A 15,183-nucleotide genomic window follows, 5' to 3' on the forward strand; every position below is an offset into this window, starting at 1 on the left:
CTCACCCGAGGCCTGATGGCTTCTGGGGAACGTTACGCACACAGGGAGAGACACCGAGCAGCCGGCAGAGTCGGTCTCAGCCGCAGCCAGCCCCCCCTCCTGTGCTTTAATGTCTCCCTGCGTGCGGCTTGGCTCTTCGATCCGCGGTGGAGAGATGATGCGATCGCTGGTGACGGAGCCCCCATTCAAAGGCCTCCCGGGGCAGGGTTTAGCCCGCTTGGGGCAGCGGGTAGGGGGCAGCCATTAACCTTTCCCCCAGGCCTGGGGAAAGGGGAGTTGAGGGCGTGATCCCACTGCACACACCCGCCGTCTGAGCCAGCCACCTGCTCCCATCACTGCCCCTAGGGACGGGGTGGGAATCGGGCAGGGAAAGGGGAGGGGGGCACCTAGTGGCCACCTCATGTACTGGTGCCAGGAGAGCTGCGGTTGGAACTGGAAGCAGCGAGCCGATTCCTTGGGGTTGGGTCAGTCTGGTGCCTGGGGTATAGGGATGGGCCCACGCCCGGCTACCTGCCCTGCCTCATTAACAGGGCACATGGCATGGACTGATAGGATGGTCTGATGGCTAGAGCCAGTGCGGGGGGGGCCCTGGGTGTCAGGACTCCTGGATTCTATCCTCAGCTCTGGGAAGGGAGTGGGGGCTAGGGGTTAGAGCAGGGTGAGACTTGGAGCCTAGGCTCCCAGGTTCTGCGAGACTTTGGGGCACGTCCTTTCCCCTCCCCGTGCCTCGGTTTCCCACGCTGCCCAGGGGAGGACAATAACCCCGCCGAGGCAGGTGCCCATGGCAGTTGCAGGGTTGCCTCAGTGATCGTTATTATGCCCCCCCTCACTGGCCAATCAGCAGAGGGGGCCGAGCCCACTCGACTGGCTCCTTCCCCTGCTTCATCCCATCCCCCACCCCCCCACCTTTGCCTTAAAGTAACAGGGCAGCTCCACCGGGAGCCCGCAGCCTGTGAGCAGGTTAACAGACCAGCCAGCGAGAGGGGCCGCCCGCCCCTTCCTGGAGCCTTTGCCCCCCTGCATGTGGGGGGCTGATCTGCAGGGTGTGCTGAGGGATGGGATGGGGAGCCCACCCCCATCCCTGGCTGAACAGCTGGGACCAGTGCAGCTAACAGACAATCCTGCTTTGGGCCAGCTGGGAGCCAATTCCCCTGCGGGAGGCTGGGAGTCACCTCCCCTGGCTGGGCCCGTCTCTGCCCCTAGCCGAGCCCCCTGCCTGGGTCGGTAGGAGCCAGAAGATCTTCCCCGACTGGTGGGAGCAGGGCAGAGCCACCCGCCCTCTGCCTGCCTGGACCATGCCCTTTGCCCGACAGCCGGTGGGCGTCCCCTCCCCCCATGCACACACCCCAGACTTGAGCTGCACTCAACCCAGCCATGCTGCCCACAGCGATTGGGAAGCCCGGCTCCAGCCAGCCCCCCTTTCTGGGGAACCCCCCTTCTCCCTGCTGCTCAGTCCCCCCCCCCACCACCATCATTCCTGGGAAGGAGAGCGGGCACCATCTCAGTCCACTCCTCTGCCATGAGGCCCACGAAGCCAGATCCGCCCCAGGGTCAGCTCTCTGCAGCAGGACAGGGTCTCCCGAGAGACCCACCCTGAGAGAGGACTGGGACCTGAAACAAAGCCCCATGGGAGGTCGGGACATGGCGTCCTGACATGGGATCGCCACATAACACAGCCCCAGCCCGTGGCAACACGTCCTCAGGCCCTGACGCAGCAGCGGGGAGCCCACGACAACCCCTCCTCCCCCGCTCCCCAAGCCCTCGCCCGCCAGGAGACACTCCCAACCCTACATCCCCAGTGGAGCCGGCAGGAGCTGCTGCTGGGGCTTTGCCCATCCCTGATCAGAGCCAAAGTTTGGGTCAAAGGCAGCCCAGAGCAACCCCCTCCCCCCCCCCATCGCGGTGACTGTGTCTGATCTTCCATCTCAGCTCTGGCCCGAAAGCTGCCGCTCCCGGCTGTGCCGTATTTAGGAGCTTTGGGCTCAGCGGCCTGTCTCCGGTCCCCCCGTTTCTGCCACCAGCTGGGCCGGCAGAGCCGCGGTCACCTGCAGCTCAGGGGAGGGCTCCGTCAATGACGGGAAACCCAGGGCCCAGGGGCCTTTGCTGTTCGGGGGGGTTAGAAGCACATGCCCCTCTCCCCGCTGGCGACTTATGGCTTCAGTTGGGGTATGCCATGGGTTAGGGGGGTTGGGCAGGTGCGGCTGGCCAGAGTGCAGCGCTGCAGCGGGTCAGTCTCTCCGTCCCAAATGCAGGGGGCTCAGGCAGGGTTCCCCCTAATTTTGTTACGTGCACCAATATGGAGGTGATGTGTGACAAAATTCACATGGTGGGGGTGGGCCAAGGGGTTCGGAGTGCGGGAAGGGGCTCAGGGCTGGGGCAGAGGGTTGGGTGCAGGGGGGTGAGGGCTCCGGCTAGGGATGAAGGCTCTGGGTGGGGCTGGGGATGAGGGGTTTGGGATAGTGGGAGGGGGCTCAGGGCTGGGGCAGAGGGTTAGGGTGGCCTGGACACCAACGGTCTCTCTTTCTCCACTAGGTGGCAGCAGCGAGCCCCCCCACACACACACACACACACACACTCTCTCTCTCTCTCTCTCTCTCTCTCTCTCTCTGCCCCCTAGAGCTTGGGGACAGAGTGGCTGGGGAGTACAGATTAGATTGGGGCTTTCAGAAGTGGTGTGCTGAGTCTTCATTTATTCACTCTAATTTACGGTTTCGCGTGCCAGTAATACATTTTAATGTTTTTAGGAGGTCTCTTTCTATAAGTCTATAATATATAACTAAACTATTGTTGTATGTAAAGTAAATAAGGTTTGTAAAATGTTTAAGAAGCTCATTTAAAACTAAATTAAAATGCAGAGCCCCCCAGAGCAGTGGCCAGGACCTGGGCAGTGTGAGTGCCACTGAAAATCAGCTCACGTGCCGCCTTCAGCATGCGTGCCATAGGTTGCCTACCCCTGGGTTAGATAGATAGATAGATAATGGGTGTGTATGGAGATAGATAGATAGATAGATAGATAGATAGATAGATAGATAGATAGATAGATAGATAGATTCTGCCCTTAGTCACATCCCTGCAACCCCACTGTATTCTGACAGATGACTTTGGCTTCCAGATCATCTTGTCACTTACCAGGCAAAAAACGCCCCCCGGCGGGGAGCGCAACAGGGGAGGGTGCTGAGCCCGGCCGCGGCCCCGCTCTCCCCAGCTGGCCGGAGTGCCGCGGGGAGGGCGGCGAGCCCGACCGGGTCCCCGGTCTCCCCGACCATCCGGAGCGCCAGGAGGAGGACGGCGAGCCCAGCTGCGGCTCCGCTCTCCCCGGCCGGCCGAAGCGCTGGGAAGAGGGCGGAGAGCCCGGCCGCGGCCCTGCTCTTCCCAGCCGGCCGGATTGCCGAGGGAGGGCGGCGAGCCCGGCCGCGGCCCCGCTCTTCCCGGCCAGCCGGATTGCCGAGGGAGGGCGGCGAGCCCGGCCGGGGCCCCGCTCTCCCCAGGTGAGCGCCGCCCCTCTCCAGGTGCCGCCCCAAGCACATGATTGGAGGGCTCGTGCCTGGAGCCGGCCCTGTCACTTACGCAGCCAGGTGTGCGGCCATCCACCTGTTCATTGACCATGGCGGGCGTGTTGCAGCTCTCCATGCGGGCAAGGCCAGGCCTGCTGCAGCGAGGTGGGAAACTGCACTAGATGGGCCAGTGGTCTGCCCCAGTAGAGGCAGGAGGCAGGGCTGGGTGGGCCGTTGCTCTGAGCGGGTCTCTTGCGACCTTTGGCTGCCTGGCTCTCGCGCTGTGACTGCAAAGCCAGCCCTGGTCGCTGCAGCTGCTGCTAGCTGAGCCCTTAGCCAGACACCCAGCTCCCGCCGGGGATGTGGGCATGTCTCATAGGGCTGCCCTGAGCTTGGGGCAGGGCAGGGATGGGTTAGCAGCATTTGGCCTCCTGTAGCAGCCCATGGGGCCATGGCTAACCTGGTGCTATGCTGACACCTGCTGGCCACATGGAGCCACAGCAGCTCTCTGCACTGCTGACTGGAAGCCAGCGTACACCACAGCGGTCTGCAATACAACACTAGCCCAGAAGGACACTGCCCTGGGTGTCACAGAGCCCCAGTAAAACAGGAACCATGAGCAAAGCAGGGAGTAGCATGGAGACAATATGGGCATTTAGGGAGGGAGTGGTGTCTAATGGTTAGAGCAGGGCCCTGGGAACTAGGACTCCGGGGTTCTATTCCCAAATCCTGGGCGGGGAAGGGGAATCTAGTGCTTAGAGCAGGGGACTGGGAGGCAGGACTCCAGGGTTCCAGGCACAGTGGGGGATGGGGGGGCTGTCTGAGTCTCTCCTGGAACGAGGCTGAAAAGGAGAAGTCCCCTCTTGCGAAACACTTCCCCTGGGCGGATAACCAGAACAGACAGACATTGGCTAACCCGGACGGGTGGAAAGAGCAAGCGACGGCCTCTCTAACGCCTTGGCGGCTCCTGGTGAAGGCGACCATCAAGTAATGACAGGTTCCTACTGGACCAGTGGCTAAATGACCCTCGTTAGCTCTCCCACTGATTGGCCTACATGGGGCATATGGCACTGCGGATCTGGCCCATGTGTACGTCTTGCCTAGTCAGTTACCCAGAGCCCTGGGTAGGACTGTTCTCTACCATGCGTCTTCTAGAGCTTTGTCCAGCCTCAAGCAATGGACAATTCCCAGCCCTTCCCCCTGGGGGAGGCTGGTCCAGGCCCCCTCACTGCTCGGCGGAGCTGGGCAATCTCCTCCGAGAAGGGTTTGCTTCCCTCCAGCCTGCAGTAACACCAGCCTCTGCTGCAATCCTATGGCTGCCTGAAGTGATGCCTGCCTCGCGCACATGGGCTAGGGTTAGAGAGAATGTAAGAACGGCCAACACTGGGTCAGCCCAATGGCCCATCTAGCCTGGGATCCTGTCTGTGATGCTGGTCAAGTGCCAGATGCTTCACAGGGAATGAACAGAACAGAACATCCCCTGTCGTCCTGTCCAAGCTTCTTTCAGAGGCTTAGAGACACCCAGAGCATGGGGTTGCATCCCTGACCATCTTGGCTAATAGACCTATCCTCCATAAACTGATCTAATTCTTTTTTGAACCCAGTTATACTTTTGGCCTTCACAACATCCCCTGGCAAGGAGTTCCCCAGGTTGACTGTGCATTGTGTGAAGCAATACTTGCCTATGTTTGTTTTCAACCTGCTGCCTGTTAATTTCATTGGGTGACCCCTGGTTTGTTTATTATGTGAAGGGATAAATAACGCATCCCTAGTCACTTTTTCCACACCACTCATGATGTTATAGACCTAGCTCACATCCCCCCATAGTTGTCTCTTTTCTAAGATGAACAATCCCATTCTTTTTAATCTCTCCTCATACAGAAGCTATTCCATCTACCTAATCATTTTTGTTGCCCTCCTCTGCAATTTTTCCAATTCTAAAATATCTTTTCTGAGACAGGGTGACTAGAACTGCACACAGCATTCACTGTGTGGGCGTAGCATGGATTTATATAGTGGCATTATGATATTATCTGTCTTATTATCGATCCCTTTCCTAATGGTTCCTAACACTCAGTTAGCTTTTTGGACTGCCACTGCACATTGAGCGGATGTTTTCAGAGAACTATCTACAATGAATCCAAGATCTCTTTTTTGAGTGGTGACAACTAATTTAGACCCCATCGTTTTGTACGTAGAGTTGGGATTCTGTTTTCCAATGTGCATTATTTTGCATTTATCAATATGTAATTTCATCTGCCATTTTGTTGCCCAGTTTTGTGAGATCCCTTTGTAGTCAGCTATGGACGTTACTATCTTGAGTAATTTTATATCATCTGTACATTTTGCCTCCTCACATTTTACCCCTTTTTCCAGATCATTTATGAATATATTGAATAAGACTAGTCCCAGTACAGATCCCCGGAGGACACCACTATTTACCTCTCTGCAGTCGGAAAACTGACCATTTATTCCTATCCTTTGTTTCCTATCTTTTAACCTGTAAGCTGTTACTGATCCATGAGAGAACCTTCCCTCTTATCCCACGGCTGCTTACTTTGCTTAAGAGCCTTTGGTGAGGGACCTTGTCAAAGGCTTTCTGAAAGTCCAAGTACCCTACATCCACTGGATCACCATTGTCCACGTGTTTGTTGACACCATCAAAAAATTCTAATAGATTGGTGAGGCATGATTTCCCTTTACAAAAGCCGTGTTGACTCTTCCCCAACCTATCTTAGCAATGTGTCTGATAATTCTGTTATTTATTACAGTTTCAACCAGTTTGCCCAGTACTGAAATTAGGCTTACCAGCCTGTAGTTGCCAGGATCACCTCTGGAGCCTTTTTTAAAAATCGGCATCACATTAGCTAGCCTCCAGCCATCTGGCACAGAGGCTGATTTAAGCGATAGGTTACATACCACAGTTAGTCCTGCAATGTCATATTTAAGTTCCTTCAGGTGCTGGTGACTTATTACTGTTCAATTTATCAATTTGTTCCAAAACCTCCTCTATTGACACCTTGATCTGGGACAGTTCCTCAGATCTGTCATCTAAAAAGAATGGCTCAGATGTGGGTATCTCCCTCACATCCTCTGCAGTGAAGACCGATGCAAAGAATTAATTTAACTTCTCTGCACTGGCCTTTTCTTCCCTGAGTGCTCCTTTAGCACCTCGATCATCCAGTGGCCCCACTGATTGGTTGGTCAGCTTCCTGCTTCTGAGATACCTAAACAAAAATTGCTGTCAGTTTTTGTGTCCTCAACTAGCGGCTCTTCGGAGTCTTTCTTGGCCTGCCTTATTGTACTGTTACTCTTGACTTGCCAGAGTTTTGGCTTCTTTCTATTTTCCTCACTAGGATCTGACTTCCATTTTTAAAGGGTGCCTTTCTGCCTCCAACCTCATTTCCTCTGCTGTTTATCCAAGGTGGCGTTTTTCTCTGTCTGGTCTGTTTAGACTGTCAGTTCTCCGGGGCAGGGCCTGTCTCTCATACAGTGTCTGTGCAGCACCCGGCATGATGGGGCCCCGCTCTCAGCTGGGGACTCTAGATTCTACTGTCACAGAAGTTAATAATAAACAGAGCAGAGACCGGGCAGTCAGGGCTCCTGGATCATCCCTGACCTGCTGTCTGTGACTAGTTCAAAACCCTGCCCCACGGCTTGGTGGCAAAAGAGTTCCCTCCCCATGAGATGCAGAAGTGCTCAGTTCTGTTCTTAGCCTCTTGCCCATCTCTGGAGGAACCACAAGTTTCTCTTCCTGCTTTGAAGCTCAAAGACAGTTGCCTGCTCTCTGCAGGCAGGAGTGGGCGGCCAGCGAGCTGAACAAGGCAAAGAAACGGTTAAACCTCTCTGGCCAGTCGCACCCTCAGGCCACTGACTGGGACACTGACTCACAGCATCTCCCCAGGATAGCCTGAATGCCCTGTGGGCTGCCTTTGCACAGCAGGGTCCCCTGGCAGTGCCAGGGACAGGGCTCTGCCCTCAGCTGTGGCAGAGACCAGCAAACTCTTTTCCCCTTCCCAAGATGCCTTCGGATGTAGCCACAGTGACACGGCCCAGACTGTCTATGTCCCTTCCTGGCTCAGTGTGTGAAAGCGAGTCTGCGTGGATGGGAGCATGTGCATAAGTGGGGACATATGCACATGAACATGCGGATGTAATAATCCCTAGCTCCTAGATAGTGCAGTTCCCCGGTAGATCTCAAAGTGCTTCCCACTCTTGTAGGTATGTAGCCTCACAACACTGCCATGTACTTCTGGGGAAACTGAGGCACGGAGTGACTCTGTAGCCTCTGTTCCGTTGCCTTGGCTTGGCTTCTACTCCTAGCAAACATCCCTCTTCCAGCCAGATGGCCAGAGATGGCACCAGTGCATGAGCACAAGAAAGCTCCCACTAACCTGCTCCATGACAACCTCCTTCACCCACCTTGAATCCCACTGACCATTCTGGGCAGCTGGAGAAGCTCTCCGGTTTCCCAGTTTCCACCCAGAAGATAGCTGGTGGATGCAGCGGGCTGGCTCTGACATAAAGAGCAAGGATCTTCAGATGATCCTGTGATGCTATGCCCCATATTCATAGAATATCAGGGTTGGAAGGGACCTCAGGAGGTCAGCTAGTCCAACCCCCTGCTCAAAGCAGGACCAATCCCCAGACTGATTTTTGCCCCAGATCCCTAAATGGCCCCCTCAAGGATTGAACTCACAACCCTGGGTTTAGCAGGCCAATGCTCAAACCACTGAGCTATCCTTCCCCCCCTTTCTTCATAGTAATGTTATTGTGATATGACTATGGCATAATTATGATGTATTTGGTGCAACATAAGGCATGTAAAGATATCACTGAAACGGAGACGCTTGGAAACACCTGAGGAGCAAGGACTGAACTGGGGGGAAGGGCTGGACCAAGCTGAGAGGGATTTCTAGCCTGTGAAAGGAAATACCTGGGGTTTTAAGCTGCAAGCAAGTGCCCCTTGCCCTTTAGGAGTCTGCAGCCGGTTTAAATCATCATTTAGGGTGAGAATTTGCTACTCATATCCAATCTCTTTAGTCTATTAAGCTTAGATTGCATTTTTGTTTATTTGCTAGGTAATCTGCTTTGATCGGTTTGCTATCCCTTACAATCACTTAAAATCTGTCTTTTGTAATTAATAAATTTGTTTTTGCTTTATCACAAACCAGTGTGTGGAAGTTATAACTTGGGGTAAAAAGCTGTTGTAGATTTCCTCTCCACATTGAGGGAGGGGGCGAATGTCATGAGCTTACGCTGTATAGTTCCCTGTGCAGCACAAGACGGTTTAATTTTGGATTTACACTCCGGGGCGGGAGGCGGGGGAGGACGGTGCCTAAGTGGCTGGGAAGTTCCTAAGATGAAGCCTTCCCATGCAGAGCTGATCACAGCATCTGTATGTTTCTGCAGCTGGGTGTGTCCCTACCTGTATGTGTGCTGGTGACGGTGCAGACTGGAGCCTGGGAGAAGGCTTGGCAGGCTGGTCACAGCAGTACAGTGTACAGGAACCCAGGCTGGTGGGTCAGGCGGGCTCAGTGGTACCCCAGTTCCAGGTGGCACCTGTCACAGATCCCTCTGTACCACCCGGTTCCTTGATCTGCCAAAGACAGTGGATGAGCCTTAGCCATATTAGAACGTTCCATGGAAGATGAGAGGGCTGGGGCACATGACTTATGAGGAGAGGCTGAGGGAACTGGGGTTATTTAGTCTGCAGAAGAGAAGAGTGAGGGGGGATTTGATAGCAGCCTTCAACTACCTGAAGGGGGGGTTCCAAAGACGATGGAGCTCGGCTGTTCTCAGTAGTGGGAGATGACAGAACAAGGAGTAATGGTCTCAAGTTGCAGTGGGGGAGGTCTAGATTGGATATTAGGAAACACTATTTCACTAGGAGGGTGGTGAAGCACTGGAATGGGTTACCCAGGGAGGTGGTGGAATCTCCTTCCTTAAAGGTTTTTAAGGCCCGGCTTGACAAAGCCCTGGCTGGGATGATTTAGTTGGGAATTGGTCCTGCTTTGAGCAGGGGGTTGGACTAGACGACCTCCTGAGGTCTCTTCCAACCCTGATATTCTATGATTCTATGATGAGCCCACCTGGTGCATGAATGGAGACTCAAGGATTCCCCACGGGGCGAATGCAGAGACCTCCAAGCCATTGAAAACATGGTGACCAAGCACCCTGTCTCTTAATTTCCAGGCGGTCTAGTAGCGGGGCCATTCGCATCTCCTGCAGCCCTTAGCTTCGAAATGTTGCGATTTACATGCGAAAGAAGAAGCCGTGACAGGCCCAAGGTCCTGTTAGGACGCATGTGCGTCTGACGAAGTGAGTATTCGCCCACGAAAGCTTATGCTCCAATACGTCTGTTAGTCTATAAGGTGCCACAGGACTCTTTTGTCGCTGAGTATTTGGAGTGGTTGTGAAGGTAGGTGCATAGGCACACACGTGTAGTGTGTCTGTGCCTATACACACATGTGTAGCATGTGCATAGGCCCACATGTGTTCGCAGGTGTGGGCATATGCACATGTGTGTCAGTGTGTGGGGATGTGTGTGCATATGTACCCGTGTGGAGGTGAGTGTGTAGTCACATGGGGGTGTGGATACGCACATGTGGGAGGGTGCATGCATATGGGGGGGTGCCTAGGCACACATGTGGGGTGAGTGCGGCTGCACAACCAGGTGCGTGCATATGCACATGGGAGGGCTGAGTGTGTACGTGAAAGGCCCGGTGTGAACATGTGAACTCCTTTGCCTGGCCTCCTTCCCGTCTCTCCCTCGCCCTTTGCCATCCGAGCAGGCGGCTGCTCCGGGCTGGGCTGCGAGTCCCGTCCTGCAGGGGGCATAAGTGAGGCTCCCTGGGCTTTGTCCGGCCCCCTGGCCCGGCGGGCTCAGTGCAGGTTGTTTTTTCCTGCATACCCCTGACTTCCGCCCATCCTGGCGCAGGGAGGAAAAAATAACCAACCCCTGCCCGGCCTGCAGCCTGCACGACTGACCCCGAGCGACCCAGCGCTGGCCCACGTGCCAGACACCTGGCTACAGGTGGGGCTGCTGGAGGCTCAGCTCCCCTCTCGCCCTGCAGGGGGCGCTGTGTGCATGGTGGGGGCAGCTGGTCTTGCCTCTGCCCAGGCTCCACCTGCTCTCTGGGGAGCACCTGGGCCTGTCCCTCCGGCCCCTCCCATAGCGGGACATGGAGACCCAGAAACCCCTGGATGGGAGCTGGGCGGGGCAGCGGAGGGGTAGCTCAAGGTGCTCCGCAGCCCCTGTCCTTGGTGCTGAAATAGCTGGCCAGTGATGCCCCATTGGCTACCGGGCTTGGGCTGTAGGCAACCAGTGCCACCAGCCATCACCTCCGACTTGGCCAGAGGGCTGGTATTACCGATGAACTGGATCAGTGTGGGGCGTGGGGGAAGACGCGTGGTGCCAGATTGGGGCAGATTCGGCCCATGCCCACCGGCCCCCCCGGGACAGGAAATTCATTCCTGCAGCAAACATGCACCACTGCCTGTCTCTAGCACGCTCAGGATCACAAGAGTTCAGGAGCAGCGGGGGGTTAACACCCCATTGTACAGAGGGGGAAACTGAGGCACAATGAACGGAGGTCACACTATGAATGAGTTGAGAATTGGACCAGGAGTCCTGACTCCCACTCGCCTGGCTCTACCATTAGCCCCACTCCGTCTGAGCACCCAGGAGTCCTGTTCCCAAGCCTCCCTCCTCTCCCCACCGGGCTCCTCTCTGCTACCAGAGCAGAGAATAAAACCCAGGAATGTTGACTACTAGCCCCCTACCAGGGCTAGGAATGGAACCCAGGAGTCCTGATTCTCTGCCCGCTAAACCCTACTCCCCTTCCATGGCCAGGACTAGAACCCAGGCATCCTGACTTGCAGCCCTGTCTGATCTAACCACTGGACCCCACTCCCCTTCCAGAGCTGGGGATAGAACCCAGGAGTCTTGACCCGCCTGCTCTAACCACTAGACCACATTCCCCTCCCAGAGCCAGGACTAGAACCCAGGCGCCCTGAAGCCCAGGGCTGTGCCTTAATAACACAGGGTTGTGGCTCCCTGACACCTGCTGAGAGGTGGCAACCCCTGCCCCCTGGCAAGCAGCCCGGACTTAGCGCTCCGGTGCCAGGCTGTGTGCAGACTCAGGCAGGCATCGCTTGGCGTTTTCAGGGTTAGCTCACAACCGTCGGGGGTAGGGACACAAGGGAGGGTGCTCGCGACCCTGTTTGGATGGCCATGGTGGGTTGTGACCCCCAGGCTGAGAGGGTCGGGTGGGAGACGGCGACAGACAGCACGGCCTCCCCAGGGATTGCCGCAGCTGCAGCCGAATCCCCCGGCTCAGGTTGCTCAGCAGATCGAGATGCCATCACGAGACAGGAAGCTGGCAGGAAACTGCCCCGTTGCCTGGGGAACCATTCATCCTTTACTCAGGTCAAGCTTTGTTTTCTTAATGAATGAGAAGATGCTGGGGGAGGAGGATCCTTGGGGGGGCAGGAGGGTTTAGCGCCCATAGTATGGCCGGATCTCACTGCCCAACTGAAACCTGGTGCAGTCTCCAACCTGGTGGGACATCCCCTCTGCCCCCCAACCCATGTTCCTCTCAGTAGGGCAGGTTCTGCCCCGGCACAGCTCTGGGGGCTTCAGGATCTCACTTAAGTTGGAGACACCCCATTAGGCCCCATCAAATGTATCTATTATTATCTGTAGGACAGTAGCATCTCGAGACACCAATCAAGATGAGGACCCCCATTGAGCCAGCCCCAGCACAGATCAAGACCCCCTTGTGCCAGGCGCTGCACAGACCCCAACCGAGATAAGGGCCCATTTTCTGGGCGCTGCTGAGACTCCGAGTGAGAGCCAGCTCCTGGCCAGAAAAGCTCCCACTCTAGGCAGACACAGAGAAAGATAGAATTATTATTATCCCCATTTTACAGATGGGGAAACCGAGGCCCTGGGGTTCAAGGCTGGGAGAGCCGAGCTGCCAAGCCTCATGGAATGTCAATGGGATCTGGGGGCATCTAGCTCGGCCAGGCTCCTTCGCAGACCCCAGTGTCGAGGCGCTGCCCCGGGGAGCTGGCAGGCGGAGCAGCCCCAGAACCGCACCTAACCCAGGAGGAACTGCAAGAGGAAGAGCGGGGCTAACCTCTCACGGTGCGAACGCTCTGAAGAGGAAGTAGAGGAGGCGGAGGGCAGATGGCAGATAAAGGAAGAGGCTTCAAATGCACACGCTAGGCAGAAAGTGTTGCTTTGGGGTTTTTTTCTGCTGACTTGCAGATCAAGGGGTGGGGCTCAAAATAGTGCTGTTCTACCCCACTCGTCCTCAGGCCTCCCCAGGCGCCTACGTGGGACAGGACTGGGTCCCTGCTGCTCTGAATCCTGCTCCCTGCAAAGGAATAATCACACCCCCTTAGCATCCATGGATCCCAAAGCACTTTCCAAGGCAGGGCAGGCTCATTAGCCCTGTTTTACAGATGAGGAAACTGAGGCATGGGGAGGCAATGCCAGGAATAGAAATCAGGGTCTCTGCAATCCCAGCCCAGTGCTCTAGCCACCCTGCCTACCCCTATGAGCAATTGTTTCCCCAGCAGCACTTTTATTTTCATGGGAAAGTCAATTGGGTGTGGGGGGATAAATGAGTTTGTACATTGCAGTTATTATGGGAGGGGCCCGGGGTGCTAGGTGCTGCACATACGCACAAGGGCAAGAGAGCCCTTGCCCCAAAGAGCTCCCAGGGTGAATTGACCAGAACCCCAGCCTCTGCATTTCAGCCAGCGGAATATATTTCAGCCCCTCTCTGATTAGAGCCCCCCGAGATCAACAGGTGGGCTTTGGAGCCCTGGAGTCGAAGGGCCAGACAGGACCACTGTGATTATCCTGGCTGGCACGGGCCAGAGAACTGCCTCCTGCTGGAGCTAGAGCAGAGCTCTACAAACCGCCCATGACGGAGATCAACCCTGTAGCCAGGATTCGCACCAGTGTCCCATCCTCCCCGAGTCCCATAGCCCATCCAGCCTCTCTCGGCCTTGCTCCACCAGCCCCGGCCTGACTGGGGCTGCCCCCTGTCCTGGTTTTCCCACAATTGTCCCTTTCTGGAGGTAGCTGTCCTGAGAAATCTGTCCGGGTGCTCAGTGCACCTGTCTGGGAATGAGCGACAGGGCATGGATCACTTGGTGATTACCTGCTCTGTTCATTCCCTCTGGGGCACCTGGCATTGGCCACTGTCGGAAGACAGGATACTGGGCTAGATGGATCTTTGGTCTGACCCAGTCTGGCCGTTCTTATGGTCTTATGTTCTTATGTGCACACAGGCAGCTGGCCGGTGTCAGGGTCGGCGCAACCCATTAGGCAACCGAGGCAGCAGCCATAGGCCTGGGGCCTGCTCGCACTTTTCCAGACACGTCAATTACTGGGCCTCGGCAGCAGGTCGCGATCGGGGCTGGCGGGACTCCGCGGCCGCTCCCCGTGCCGGAGGGCCCGATTGCCTGGTCACTGCTCCGGCCCCTTCTCATTACCCCCTGGATTACTCCACGGGATGGCCATTTGGCTTGACGGCGCTCAGTCTTCCGGGCACCGGAGCTCACTGCCATGGCCCGCCACCAACAAAGTTTGCAGAGGGACGCGGCCACATGGATCCCAGCCAGCCGGCCGCAGCATGTGTCTGTACTCCCTTCCCTCTCCGGAATAGCCAGGCCAGCGAGAAGCAACCGGCTGGGAAGCAGCACCTCTGATTCAGGACATGCAAACTGAGGCCAGGCAGAAATCTGCCCCACACGCTTAGGGGAGAAGGGGGCTGCCCTCCACAGCATCATGTACTGTCAAGGGCCAGACAAGAAGTTAGATCTGCCCTGGCAGGAAACAGGATTCCAGGTTGTGTGGCTGGCTGATCTGGGGGGCAGGACAGACAGGGGCCTGGGCTGGGTTTGGAGCAATGGTATGACCTGGCGTGGCAGGAGGCAGGAGAGGCGGAAAGCAGCATGGGGTCAGGTGTGTCGGCTCAGGGCTCTGCCAGGCTCCATGTGGCCAGCGTCCCCTCCAGCCTGATGCTTTGAGACCCTTCGCTGCCACAACCTCCCGGTGCTGGTGGAAGAGCCCACCCCGGGGTAGGCCCATTGTGCTCAGTTTGCAGACTCAATGCTGGGATTTCCGAACAGCCGGGGCCCCGCACCTGCAAACCCAGCAGGGTTTTCTCTGACTCCGACCCCACCCTGGGAGTCCGACCCCTACACAAGGTACCACCTCCGTTAGCCACGCTGCCTCGGCTCTGATTGGCTAGCAACAGCTCTTCAAAGCCCAGTGCTACTCGGCAAAGGCAGGGAGCTTGTCTTGTGGTTAGAGCAGGTGGGCTGGGAGCCAGGACTCCTGGGTTCTATTCCCAGCTGTGGGAGGGGAATGGGGTCTAGTGATTAGAACAGGGAGGGCGTGGAGCCAGGACTCCTGGGTTCTATCCCTGGCTCTGGGAGGGAAGTGGAATCTAGAGGTTAGAGCTGGGAGCCTGGGTTCTATCCCTGGCTCTGGGAGGGGAGTGGGGTCTAGTGGTTAGAGCAGCGGGGGTGCTGGGAGTGAGGACTCCAGCCTTCTAGACCCAATTCTTGGAGGGAGCATAGGGCCTGGTCCTTCGGAAGAGGGAATGGAATTCATGACTCTGCCATTGACTTGCACAATGACTTTCCCTGCTGTGTGCCTCAGTTT

Source organism: Chrysemys picta, chromosome 20, assembly GCF_011386835.1.
Source record: "Chrysemys picta bellii isolate R12L10 chromosome 20, ASM1138683v2, whole genome shotgun sequence".
Classification (NCBI taxonomy): domain Eukaryota; kingdom Metazoa; phylum Chordata; order Testudines; family Emydidae; genus Chrysemys; species Chrysemys picta.